This window comes from Petaurus breviceps, unplaced genomic scaffold, assembly GCF_028583685.1.
Source record: "Petaurus breviceps papuanus isolate PSGF00001 unplaced genomic scaffold, PetGlider_PUasm1.0 175, whole genome shotgun sequence".
Taxonomy (NCBI): domain Eukaryota; kingdom Metazoa; phylum Chordata; class Mammalia; order Diprotodontia; family Petauridae; genus Petaurus; species Petaurus breviceps.
The window spans coordinates 37731323-37745690 of NW_027185764.1; the positions used below are offsets into that span (position 1 = coordinate 37731323).

Consider the following 14368-nt stretch of genomic DNA (forward strand, 5'->3'; position numbering starts at 1 on the left):
CTGAAGAGGGCTAAAAATGAGTCTGTCCATCCATTTTTCACCACAGATAATTTTCTAATGGAACTTATCTGAATGAGGATTTTTAAATCTCCATCATCATAAGAAGAGTTAAACAATGAATTTCATTTAGGCAATTATCACATACATTTGAATGACATTCCTCAAGGCTGAGGAACAGGAGGGAAGTATTTAATAATAAATACAGTCTCCAGATCTTTGAAATCCTTAGAAAAATCTTGCCTAGGGTGATTTAGCCATGGAAGGAAGTGTCAAGGGAAGAGATAGTTACATATAGTATATGAATAACATGAATCTACTGCAAATGTCCTTTCCCCCCCTCACTTAACATATTTGTTTGAAATTGTAAAACAATTTTATTTTTTAATATAGGTACAATTCTGGATGATCAAATATATTCTTATAGAAAATAACAGGATCAAACTAAAAATTAAAAAGGTCCCCATGCCATTGCATTATCTTTTTAATTATTAGCCACCAGATATAGCATATTATCTTAATATTTATAAATCATATTTGTAATTATTTTGAGTTCTCTTCTGGCTTCTGTGCTAAAACATAAGCATTCTTCAAGGGGAGGGAGAGAGGAATTTCTTCCACCTAAATCACATTTTCTCTTCCAGAGTTATTTCATACCACCCTACTGTTCTTTCGTTGTATGTATGCAGGAGACCATTTTAAGCAATTCTAATTACTTAGGGGTCCCCAGTGAGGACCCCTGTATTTCAGGCTAACTTGATAGAGACTCTATAGTTCAGGTAGTAGGAAGAACACGACTTAGATTTGGGATTTAAATCCTGACTCTGACACTGATTAACTCTTTACTCTTGGACAAATCGCTGAGCCTTAGTTTCTTCAGCTGTTAAGAAAGGGATTAAAAACCAGCTGTCCTCATTGATTTATTGGACTGTTTGAAAGAGAGCTCTTGGAAAGCTTCATAGCATTCTTGACTTCATTTGTTGGGATTCTTAAAGACGAGAGTGCAGCTGGTAGTAGTGCCAGCTTTCAGTTCAATGGTCAAATCTTCAATATTATTTTTCCCCATCTCATCTTCTCTGTATTCCCTTATCTCAACTCTATGGGTGAAGTACTTTTTAAAAGCTTTCATGTAATTGGATTCTTTGTGGGCAATGAATAAATACATAATTGGAAGAGGGGGAATGGCCTTTCCACTCAAAGAACTTCATTAATGACTTTCCATTTTTCTTAGTAGTAGCAACTTTAACTCTCCATGGTTTCCCAATTATGATTTCAAGGCATCAAGAAAAGTAACTTCTTCCCTGTCCCTGATCAACATTTGGGGTGAAATACCTGCCCCCATCCCCTCGGCTAATTTAGGTCTCCTAGGCTAATTATTTTTCAATCTATACTGCCAAATAAAATATTTACTTTGGAACTGCTGAACTGAACATACATATAGAAGGAACTCTAGAGCTATATTGAGAAATATACAAGAGTCAAAGAGCAAAGCTATGCCTTACAAGGAGTAAATGATCTTTTGCCCAGGGCACCATCACCTATGGATCTAGGAAGAAGGATTGCTTCCTCCTGGGTAGGAACAGCATTCATTCTCCTCAAGGTATTTACTTTCTTCTTTTAGTCCTTGTGCCTTTACTCCTGGTCCTCTGTTGGCATCAGGGTATTACTACTGTCAACGTTACCGCATTCATTCTAAGAAAGACAAAATTAGGTTGTACATGCATGATTATTTCTATCAAAGCATGTGCCCATGCATGGGAATTCATTAGAAATGAGATCAAAGCAGGGCTGCTAGGTGGTGCAGTGAGTAAAATGCCAGCCCCAAAGTCAGGAGGACCCAAGTTAGGTTCCACCCCACCCTCCCCACACACAAATCTAGCAGTGTAACCTTGGTCAAGTTACTTAACCCCAATTGCCCTCCAAAAAACTAAAAAAACAAACAAACCAGAAATGAGCTCAAAGAAAGACCAGTTGAAGGAAACTATATACCCATAAGAGAAGGAAGTATCTCTCTGCTCCCCCCATCCCAGCCCACTTTCTGACTAAAGATGACTGTATCAGCCAAAATTATGGTTTCCATATCTGTCAGCCATAAACATGGGAATGTCATAAAACATGAATGTCATAACAGGATAGTGTTCATAAAACAACAAGATAAGAGAAGTTCTCTACAAAGCCAATCCAGGTTTTCAACTTTTTTCAGGTGATCTGGGGACTTAAGCTGGTTCACACTACCAACCCCACTATTTGGTCATTGTAGTGTTTTTGTTGTGTAAATACAACCCTTTGCAAAGCAAAGGGTCTCCTCGCTCAAGCTTCCATGTAGTAAAGCCACCATGATGAAGCTCCCTTCACATGACACAGCTACCATCCCAGAATGCCATTCATCTTTTGACCCTCTCCTGAACTGTCTTTTCCCTCCTGCTCCAACGTGGAAGACAAAACATGCCCTTTTCTCATACGACTTTACCATGTCCTTCCCAATCACCAATTATCTTTGCCCCAGATGAGATCATGTGTATTAAAAGCTCTGGTAGAGAGGTAGTGAGTAAAGAAAAAATAATGTTAGACTAGAAGGGGTGACATGGGTTCTAATACCACCTCAGATATTTCCTACACACATGTGCAGTCACACACATATGAGTTTTGTCAACCTTAAAATGACATATAAATATTAGTTGTCAGCATTACTGTCTTAGAAAATGACCCAGGGATGATTCCTTAGCCTGTAAATATATTTTTTTCTATTTAAGGAGCTCTCAAATTTCATTTGGGGGAATAAAATAACTGCTTTTTAAAGTGAAATAAAAGTATTAGTATGTAACCTCATCTTCTGCAGGTTGACAAAACCATTGTCAGTATAACTCCTGTAGGAAAGGAATCAATCAAAAACCACTTATTCATCATCTACGTTGTGCTTAGGTGCTGAGGATAAAGATAGAAAAAGTGAAACTGGCCCACTTCACAAGGAGTTTATATTCTAATGTGGAAAACAATAAAGTGTATGTTTATCAATGCATGTGAGCACCATTTCTGTGCCTTTGGTCTTAGAAAGTTATACAGAACATTGTAAAGCTTTGCCCAGAGGTAGAACATTTGAATCTGTCTGGCTACAAGATCAGCTTCCTCTATAGAATGAATATAAAGAGAATAAATACAAGAGTAGTTGGGTGGTACAGTGGATAATGTTGGGCTTATGATCAGGAGGAGCTGATTTGAAATCTGATCTCAGATACTTATTAGCTGTGTGACCCTGGGCAAGTCACCTAACCCTGTTGCCTCAGTTCTTCATTTGTAAAATAAACTGGAGAAGGAAATATCAAACTACTCCAGTATCTTAACCGAGGTAATTTCAAATGCAGGCTTGGAGAGTCAGAAACAACAGAAACAGCTCAATAACAAGTTAAAATACAAGATAGCTTGGAAGGGAAGGCATTAATTAGCAATGCAAGGAATTAGGAAAGACTTAATGAAGAAAATGTTGCCTGAGCTGTCTTGAAGGGAGAAAGGGTCTCTATGAGTCAGACATGAGGAGAGAGTAAATTTCAGTTGTGGTGGCCAGTGCAAAGGCAGGAAGAAGGAAGCTCAAGAGGCCTGTGAAAGGTAACTAAGAAAAGACTTCCTGGGCTGGGCTGCAAAATGCAGAGAAGGGAGTGTTGTATGATAAGGTCAGAAAGGTAAGTTAGGGCCAGGTTTAATAGCACTTTAAAAGACAAAGGGATGGGTTTCTTTTTCTATCCTAGAGCCCTCACCTAGAGGCCCAAAGGCCAATAACTAGTAAGACACTGGATTTGGTTTTAGTAGGAGAGTTACATAGTGTGAAATGCAGCTAAATGAAATATTGGTGGCAATAATGTGGAGGGTATGTTGCAGTCTGGAAAGCCTTGAGACAAGGAGACCAATTAAGGGGGGGGGAGTGATAAATGTCCAGACTAAGAAGGTAGTTGCGTAGAGAAAAGTGATGAAGGGACCAGATGCAAAAGATTTTATAGAAGTATAAAAAATGAAATATATGAGAAGCCCAGGATAAAGTCAGAGTTCCAGTTTTGATAGACTACATGTAGGATGCTGGTGCCTTTGGCAGAAATAGGGGAGTTCTAAATAGGGGAGGGTGTAGGGGGAAATTAATTCTCTATTTAAATCTCAATTTAATTAATTTTTTTTTAGTAATTATGCTTATTACTATTATTCAGTTTTGGACGTGTCCAATTAGAGATGTTGCTAGGACTTTGAAACGTTTGAAGTATTTGTCTACTAGGCAACTGAAACTGATGGGATGGACTAGGCCTGTATCTATCTACATATAAACATATACATGTATACATGCCTATATGATGAGGTTTGGGCTCTGGGAGCCCCCTCGGGAGCTCTTCTTGGGTCTTTGAGGTACAGGTTCTGGGAACCTCCCTTGGACACTTGATTAAATCATCCCATTTGATGAGACAAGTCTGTTACTAGATTTCCCACCCTTGAACTGGCCTAGCCCACCATTGTTTGTGATCTCCAGGTGGCTTCCCACCCTTAATCACTCATTGAGCTCATTAACTCCTCCTGAAGGCCCTTCCCAAACTCCTCTAGACCACCCCTAGATTCCTCCCACAACCTTCTGTATGTAAGGCCCCATCCTGTCTTTATGTTTATGAGAGCCATAGAATAGTGAGAGTGCCACAGGATGGTGAGAGCTCCATAGAATGGTGAGAGTGCCATAGAATGGTGAGAGCTCCATAGAATGGTGAGAACTCCATAGAATAACCTAGCATAGACTTACTCTGTGTCTAATGCAAGCTAGCTTTTAACAAATTTTACTTTTCTTTGGCTGAGAAGACTCCAGTCTAACTCATTTGGCAGGACCTGGTGTGTTGGAATTTTGGGGTCTCCAGAGCAACCCTAACCCTCTTAGTGGGAACCCTCTTCATATATGCTAGCTAATCACTAGCATTTATATAGTAATTTAAAGTTTGCAAAATGTTTTACAAATATTATTTCAATTTATTCTCACCACAACCTGGGAGGCCTAGGGGAGGTGCTATTATTACCCCTATTCTAAAGATGAGTAAGCTGAAGTAGAAGAAGTTAAGAGACTTGCCCAGGGTTGTTGTTTCTCTTTCTGGATTTTAACTCAGGTTTTCCTGTCTTGAGAACCATGAAACTATGCATTACACCACGTAGTTACAAGTATGTATGACTGTGTCTCTATTTATATATTAATATATATATATATTATAGATTGAGAGAAATGATTATTTCTTTCTCATATTAATAATAAATTATTGAATTAGTACTAGGATTTTTTCAGAATCCTGTAGGTTGTTCAGTCTCCAAAGGACATTGCTGATAATGTGATTGAATCAACTTTCTCCTCAATCTTGCTCAGACCCTAGCCAGGTGGGGAAGGCCATTGTGCTCTACTTAGTTTGGATGGAGATAAATACTTTGATTAGATTTCCCAAGGCTGGACAATTTAGAAATAAATGGCATAATCAAAGTCACATCTCCCAGTAACTAATTAGAATAGGTCCACCTTTCATTGTAATATTCATTCTTCTTATTAATAGATAACCAATCAGAACTGATTGTCACCCTCAGCAATACCTACTCTTCCAAGGGAATATAAAATGTGATCCCACTGTCATAATTCATCTTTGGCATTCGAGTGTATCACTGAACCATTTTATTGGTAATATGCTAGCATTATTAATAAAATGGTTAAGTACCCAGAAATTATGTCTCTTGAACCTTTTAAATGTCACAAGATACATACATATATATATATATAGTATATATAATTTAAATACATATCTGTCTCCATAGGCAATATTTATGTGTATATATACATATATGTATATATATATACATATATGTATATATATATACATATACATAGAGAGAGAGAGGAAAGAGAAGATAGGTTGATAAATAGATAGCATAGATACTACATCTTATTCCCAAATGATTCTGATTACTCCCACTAAGTCTGTATTTTGAAAGCCTTTTATTTTCCACATCTTGAAGATATGAGTGTTTGGTATGACAATATTCATCATGTATATCGTTTTTAAATATTCATGGATCACTGTATAATTAAGTGTTTATGGAAAGCATTTTAGCCTGAAATGATTCTCTAGTTCAGGTACTCTTTATTGGTTGAGTTCTTCAGGATATTTTGAAATCTATACTGGTAGAGATATGTCATATACAAATCTATGAAAAGTTACCAGCTTCTGATGTAAAACTCTAGCCATGAGGCTCTATTTTGTTAGGTTCAGTAAAGGAAAAAAAAAGTGTAACTTGCAGAAATGAGATGCATAGATCTATCCTTTTCTTGAGTAATCTACATTCATTTCACCTCTAATTTCAGGAATAGACTCCTCCAGAATCTTTCCATAGCTTCTGAGTAGCAATGATCTCATCCTGAATCCCTAGAATCAATTTCTTCATAAAATAAATGAAGAAAACCACAAAGTAGACATTTGTTTGATGTTTCTATGTTATTATATTAAGGGCTAAGTTGAATGTGGATATTGCCCACAGAGTATCTTTTGATTATACCATTTGATCTACCCAACCTGATATATACTACCTAGGGATAAATTGTTTTCCATTACATCCAATGAATACAATGGAATTTATTTGTTTGTTTGTTTTAACATTTACTATTGCTTGGGAAGGTGATATTTACTTATTATAAAAGTTTTTTTATGGGTTTTTCATCTGTTCATCATTTGTTCTGTGAATGTCTATGTAACCTCTCTGTTGAGGAAGTTTTACTGTTTACCTCTGTATTAGGACAATGAGATGGAGCCTAAGATTCATAAATATTATGCTTTTTTACATTTTTCAAATCTGTCATGGGACATTTACATTTCTGAAAATGTACAATGAGAGGTTTTATGGATATATTAATATTTCAAATAGTTTTGTCTCATTTACTTTTGATTTAAAGATACCAATAAGTGAAATTCAGCTACAGATGTTTCCTTAATTGCTTTATACTTGATGAATTTCATTTAGAGGTGGCCCAACTATTTTAAGTATTGCCTACATCCTTTGGTTCACTTTGATGACCAGATTCAAATTGAAAACCTCCAACTTTTATCTTTATTTGACATATACATTGACAATATTTCATTTATCAAGTCATTTTTTACATTCTATTGTAAGCACAGTGACAAAAAATCATTAATTTTTTATATCATTACACAAAGACTTCACTCAATGAAGGAACTTATTAATGTGTTTTTGGTGGAGCCATATAACAATGTCATTCACATAAGTGATTAATAAGATAATTTCGTACAATACTTCATTAATTTTGGTGCAACTCCCCTCCCAAACTAATTCTACTCCCATTCCAAACTTAGTTCTTTTAGGAGGAATGATAATGGATTAAAAGTTAGACAGAAACTTAATGGACTTAACTTTTATCTCTGAGTTATATCTTTTCTCTTATGGTTCTTGTCATGGCAATGTCTGCTATGCATATTGCTATATGAAGTTCCTTTTTAAATGTTCTCTGACAAATAATATACAATAATAAGTTTGCTCAAAATGGTTATGGTAAATGTGAACTCTTGAAATATTCTGTTTTAGTATAATTGTTCTGTTATTTGGATTCATGTCATCAAACTGAAAAAAGAGAGAGCAAAAGCTTTTGGAAATTCCAGTCTAAGTATGTCTATCTCTTTTTGAAAATCATTTGTGACATCAATATTGCCTTTTGTCATCTGTCCAGTGCATTATTAAATAGAATTTCTGAAGTTTGTGTTTTATGAAGATTTTCAGTATACTCAAGTTCTTCAACTTTTCTCCCTTCAGAATTTAATAGCTCCTTTATTTCATGCCTTTTTTCCATATAAATTCATGAAAGAAATTATTATATGGGATTGATCTATATTTGTCAGTAATCCATTGTTTGATCTAGAGATAAGGTTATTATTGGTAAAATTCCATATGAATCCCTTGCCCACAATCACTGATATTGTGTTATTGCATTATCAAAGTACTCATGTCTTTGATCCATTTCATGCACACTCATGACTTGCCTACTTTAGTGGTCAAGACCATGTACACTGAAACATTTTTCACAGGTGGGATATTGTTATTTCTGATTTGTTGCAATGTCTTTCTTGTGTTACCAGAGCACTGAGTGTCATTTGCTCCACTACTCTGCCAGTTGAGTTGGTTTTCTTGATGAATTCTAGCAGGGACAACCTGTGCCCCAGTGCCTTGCTGTCTATCTATTTGACTCTTGAAAGAAGTAGCATCACACTAATGAGACCCAATGCCATCCTAATCAGTAATATCACTAGAGACCAGTTCACAAGCGTTTTAGGATTTCTACCAGACCCACAAGTATAATAGCCACAGAGCTCACAAATCCTTTGTTGTACTTTACCCTAGCTGACATTCTTCTGCTTTGTAATTTTCCCTTCCCCACATGGCATATATTATGGGTTGAATTTTGAGAAGTTAGATAATAATTATCATCATCTTCAATTATCATTATTATCACCATTATCATCATTCACCATGACTAGCATAATGTTATTGAGGGTGTTCCCAGACAGCTGTTTTTCCAGAATATCCCATTCAGAACCCATTAACTCCTCTAGGATTCAGACAATTAGAAGACTATTCTTCCCATGCTTCAAAAATATATGCTATCCAAACCAGTGCTCCCACTTAGAAAAGCTAATTTGGGAGTCTGGTCTTGGGTTAAAGAATGAAGAAAACAGATTTTGGTATTAAGAGAGATCTAAGCAAATGTTTGTTGCATTGAGTGCAATTTTTCAATGATAAAAACTTTGGGCTCCATTTAGCATCTCATTCACTCTATTTTGTTGTTGTTGTTAAGTAGGTCAAATCATCAGCAAGAGCTTTAAGGAATGAAAGTCAATATCTTGATATGGCTTTTGTTTTCTTTCCCAGTATTGGCAATCATCTATTCAAATTGGAAGAGATTTAGATGAAGTTACTGTGCTATACCTTGCTTCTAGACAGGAAGGATTTTGTGTCTATGTTTTAGCAACCACAATGATATTTATCCATGCTGACTGTATTATTGGCCTACAAAGCTAACTGTTCTCTGTCACTAAAGGTTCTGTAGTGTTTGTATTGAAATGCCACAAAGAAGTTTAACAAAGGCAACAATGTGAGAAAGGCTTAATTGTGTTTTTCATTGCATCATATTACATCAATATCAGACTCTAGCTTTCCAAATTCTTCAGCCATGGAAATGACTAGTTACTTAACATCTGCCATAGTCTGCCTTTTGGATATGAAAAAATAGGAGTCTTGTTACAAAAGTCCATTTCATATAACAAAAAACCACATGTTAATAAGCACCTTTCTCTAAGGAATTCCAAGTCCTGAAAAGATAACTTGCCCTAATTTCTCTCTTATACAATCCTTTTCTCCTAACAGCTTGAGAGTCCCATGGTTCAGAGCAGGTAACTTGACTTTGACAATTTCTCAATAATCATATTCTGTGAATTCTACTGCCTCCTGGGGCTTCCCCTGGGAAAATATGAATTGGAATAATTTTTAAGTCTCTTCTGAATATATTCACTTGTCTCCTGTGAGTAACTGAGATTACTATGACATTTGAACTCACAGCAACTTTATTACAAGAAGTAAGGAATAGGAAAAGGGACAGTTATATACTAGATGGCACTTATGTTGAGCTTCTCTAGGACTCTTTGTAGTGATGTTTCTAAGGTCCTTTTTCCCTCCCAAATTTTATTCCAAATACCTGATTGTCTTTCTATGAAACAGCTTCTTCTCTAAAGGTTCCAGATAAATATAGTTTTATCACAAAATATAATGATAGAGACAAAATACTCTGTCCCAAAGGCACGCACACTACAATTCACTTGAGTAGGTGTGCAAGGAATTTTATTTTTAAGGTATTGTAATATAATACCAAGCAAAGGCAACTTCCCAAGTTCAAAATACCAGCATAGGTGCTCTCTATTTTATTCAGTAACAAACCCAGAACAGAGATCAAAACATGACATCATTCAAAATACAGCATTTACTAAGTGTGATTAAATAATCTCCAAGTACTACCCCACCCCAGGACCTTCCAATCATTCAATCAATTACAAAGTCTCTGTTCTAAATACTTCTCCACCCCTAGGCTATACCTTAATTAAGTCCACCACAAAGCCCCTCTTCTCAAATGGAGATTAGTTTCCAAACATAAGGTCAAAAGTTCCCCACCCCTGGATCACAATTGAATCTATCCCAGAGTTACATCAAGTTTAAACACAGCACTTAATACCCAAATGGAGGTCTTTTCTTCATCTTGACAAGAGGCAAGTTCTCAGCAATCTTAGTTCCTGGGGAGACAAGGCTTAGCAAAGCCACAAGATACATTGCCAGTCCCTTCATGAATTTATCCTCTGTCTGTAGAACAGTCCTAGAACCCCTGAACACATTAGCAAAGCCCTCTCCCAGGATTTCTGTAAACATACAAGAAAATCCTTCTTCAGGGCTTCTGAACCAACAGAAAGGCTCCCAGACCCCTGCAACAACAGCACTGTCCTTCACCAGTGGACAGTATTCATTCTGTCTGCAGGGCAGTCTCCAGACCCCTGCAACAACAGCACTGTCCCTCACCAGTGGACAGTATTCACTCTCTGTCTGCAGGACAGTCTCAGGGCTTCTTAGCGAACAGCCAGGTTCCAGGACTTCTTCAACAAAAGGACTGTCTTTCACCAGTGGACAAATCTGGCAAAACAACATCAAAACAGACAGACAAAGTACCAGCAAAACAGCCATGTCTCCTCAGTCCTTGGCAGCTCAGGGGGCAGGTCTCAAAAGTCCAGGGCAATTCAAAGCGGCCACCAGCAATTCTCTTAGTCTCTCTCTCTCCACGAGGTGCTGCTTCCAAAAAGATCTTCTGCCTCTCTCTAGTGTCTCTCCAAATGCATTCATTCTATACTCAGCCATAAAGGAGGGCAACTAGGTGGTACAGAGGATAAAGCCCCAGTCCTGGAGTCAGGAAGACCCAAGCTCAAATCCAGTCAGAAACATTCACTAGCTGTGTGATCCTGAACAAGTCATTTGACTCTTTTTACCTCAGTTTCCTCATCTATAAAAATGAGCTGGAGAAGAAAACCCCAAATGGGGTCATGAAGAGTTGGACACAACTGAAGAAACACAACTAAACTTATTTTTTTTAATCTCTAGCTAAACTTTAAAAATACCAGTAAAAAATCTCAAAGTAGTAATTTTTTTGACTGTAGGGTATACCTGGGTAAACCCATCTCACCCTATAAACATACCTATATTCTGTAATTTTCCCTAGAGCATATATTGCATTATATATAACATTTTCATGGTAAGGAGAGTAAGTTTAAATAAGCATATGGGACAAGGGAGATTCTTCTTAAGATTCTTGACTAGATTTGGCCCCAAAGGCTATTATAAAATTTAAGGTACTATCAAACTTGAGGAAATGCCTTATTATGAATAAGAAAATGTCTTAGTGGTAGCAAATAAAGTTGGAGGTTTTCCAGATTTGCTATTAGAAATGGTCTTATTTTCCATTTTCATAAATAATCTAAAAATTTGACACTGAAATATCAACATCTATAGATCAAACTAAACTCTTCCTGGTTGAAGAAAAACAATAGCAGAAGCAGCAACAGCAAAAACAATAACAAGTAAATGAGGACCAATAGGGGGAAGATGGAGCATGACTATGTACAGAGGTAGTTTGATTCATCATATTAAATAGGGCTATGATGATCCTTGCCACGTGACTCAGCCCTACATTTGGAAGGGTCCCTTCTGGGATCTGGGTTGCTTTTGTAATCTGCTTCCTTTTGTCATGTTGCCAAAGGAAATTTAGTTCACTTGTTTCTGCTTCACTTCCTTCTTCTCTGGATGCTTTTGCTTTGGTTCTGCATCTTTCTTCTGTTTTTCCTCTTTTTTTTTTTTTTAAAGGTACTTGTCTTGCTTCTTCCTTCCTTTCTTCAGGTTTAGCTTCTGCAATAATAAACATTCTTTCTTGACTATCAGTTCTTAAGAGATTGTTTTAAGAGGGTGTCTAGGAGGGAGAGAGATGAAGACAAGTTCTATTCTTTAGAAGGTTAATGTTAGGGGTGGCTAGGTGGTGCAGTGAGTAAAGCCCTGGCCCAGGACTCAGCAGGACCTGAGTTTGGTTCCAGCCTCAGACACTTAACACCCATACAAAAAAACTAGCCATGTAACATTAGTCAAGTTACTTAACCCCAACTGCCCTCCAAAAAAGGCAAAAAAAAAAGAATGTTAATGTTATTTTGTTAAGTCTATGATTTGTTTTTTAAACACAACCTTGGTGCAGTGCATTGTAGGGCTCACCTTTCAGTCAAGAAGACTTTACTTAAACTTTGAATAGAACTGATTAGTTTTTCAATAAATTGCAGAGTAAGTGACTATCCACATCAATAGAGTAAACTCCTCACCCCTCCTCCCACCCTGGAAGTTAGCTAAATGAATGAAATCACAGCTCTATAAATTTCTATACTCCTATTTTTTTTAAAAGTTATAAATATATTAAATATATTTTATAATAATGTGAAACAGGAAAATAATTTATAAAATAACATTTCTAAAATCATTTAGGTCTGTTAGTGAGTTACATTCTTATGTTTCTCTATGTACATTTAGGTCATATAATCAAGAAATCAAGTTAAGGGGTTCCCAATCACAGAGTAGTGTCTGCATGTGGAGACTTTCAGGGTCATATAATCATTTTATATATATTCATTATTTCATAATTTTGAGTCAATTTTTAACTAAAATAAAACATTTCCCCCCTCCCCAAAGGACCCAAAATCTTTTTTTCATACTTAATAATACTCTACTTTTTCCCCAATTACATATAGTTTTCAACACTTATTTTTGTAAGAATTTGAGCTCCAAATTTTTCTCCCTCCCCCTTCCACACAACAGCAAGCAATCTGATATAGGTTATACATATACAAGCATGTTAAATATATTTCCACATTAGTCATTTTGTGAAAGAAAAATCAGAACAAGAGAGAAAAACCATGAGAAAGGAAAAACAAACAAAATAAAGTGAAAAGAGTATGCTTTCATCTGTATTTAGATTCTATATTTCTTTCTCTAGATACATAGAATATTTTCCAATGCAAAATTCCATTTGGGGGAAAAAGAATGACTAGCTTAATAATCAGTTTTCACACTGTGATTTTTCTAAGATTCAGTCCTCAAAGTAACCAAAATATTAGATTTACATTTTTTTCTTTCAATTTAGTAGTTTCTATGATGAAAAACATGGTCTTAAAGTAACTGACTGAGAGAGACACATGGTTAATGATGATAGGATTAAAAGTTCCTTCCCTCATGAAATTCCTCTTTCTAGAAGAGTTTTATATTACTATATAGGATGCCTTGAAGCATCTTGGATCATCTCCAATTTTCCTGATCTATATCTGGCCACTGGACCCAGATATCCCTGGAGGAGAAAGTGAGACTGGTGGCTTTGTATTGATTTCTGTAATAGCAAGCACCCTAGTATATTCAGGATGGCTGCTAGTCCAGGTTCTTTTGATCTACTTTGCTAAAGGAAAGCAACTCCAAAGGGGTTAACAATCTTACTTTAATCAAACATATATATCATTAACTTAGTTCAGGGGGAAAAGTCAGCACCCTGAACTTCAGAAGATATAAACAGAAATTATAATCAGACAAAAATATGAACAGAGAAAATAGCACAATTCAGCAGACCAACAGACAGGGCTTCTAACTATCTGACCATTGCATATATACACAGTTAGTTACCAGAGAGAGAAGCACCAACATCTGGGTTTTCAAAGCCAGGGCCTCAATGACTACCCAGAGTCTCATCTAACCAAATCACAAAACTCTTTATATATATATAAATCTCCAAATCCTCTACACCTATTAAGGGGCAGGGAAGATCTTCAAATTCCCTTATCATTACAACTTTTCTCACTTAAATACAATTCACTTTCACGTCATAGCATAATCTTCCCAATGTCATGGTTCTCTTGGAGAACAAAGGACCAAACCACAAGGTCATAAACTCTTCTGTTGTCCATAGTTTGGACAGATAAACTATTCCTTGCTCTCCTAACTTGCTTATGGTATCACCCTTTATGTCCAAATTATTTAACCATTTTCACCTTATCTTGGTATAGTGTTGATCTATGCCTAGTTTTTGCTATACTATATTCCAGGTTTCCTAGCAGTTTTTGTCAAATACTGAGTTCTTATCCCAGAAGCAGGAATCTTTGGGTTCATCAAACAGTAGATTGCTATAGGCATTTACTGCTTTGTCTTGTGTATGTAACCTATTCCACTGATATACAATTCTATTTCTTAGCTAGTACCAGAT

At 36.3% G+C, this 14368-nt stretch overlaps 1 long non-coding RNA gene across 2 annotated transcripts in view; it reads right to left on the reverse strand.

Moving 5' to 3' along the window:
- Positions 1–401: 401 nt before the first annotated feature.
- LOC138159096 (uncharacterized) overlaps positions 402–14368 on the reverse strand; it is a 32181-nt gene continuing 18214 nt past the window's right edge. Inside the window, exon 4 of one of the 2 annotated variants that reach the window (XR_011167803.1) lies at positions 402–1689. This is a non-coding gene — a long non-coding RNA (uncharacterized lncRNA). Of the gene's footprint in view, positions 1690–11307; positions 11992–14368 lie in introns of those variants that run through there. The other variant, XR_011167802.1, reaches the window with a different exon arrangement.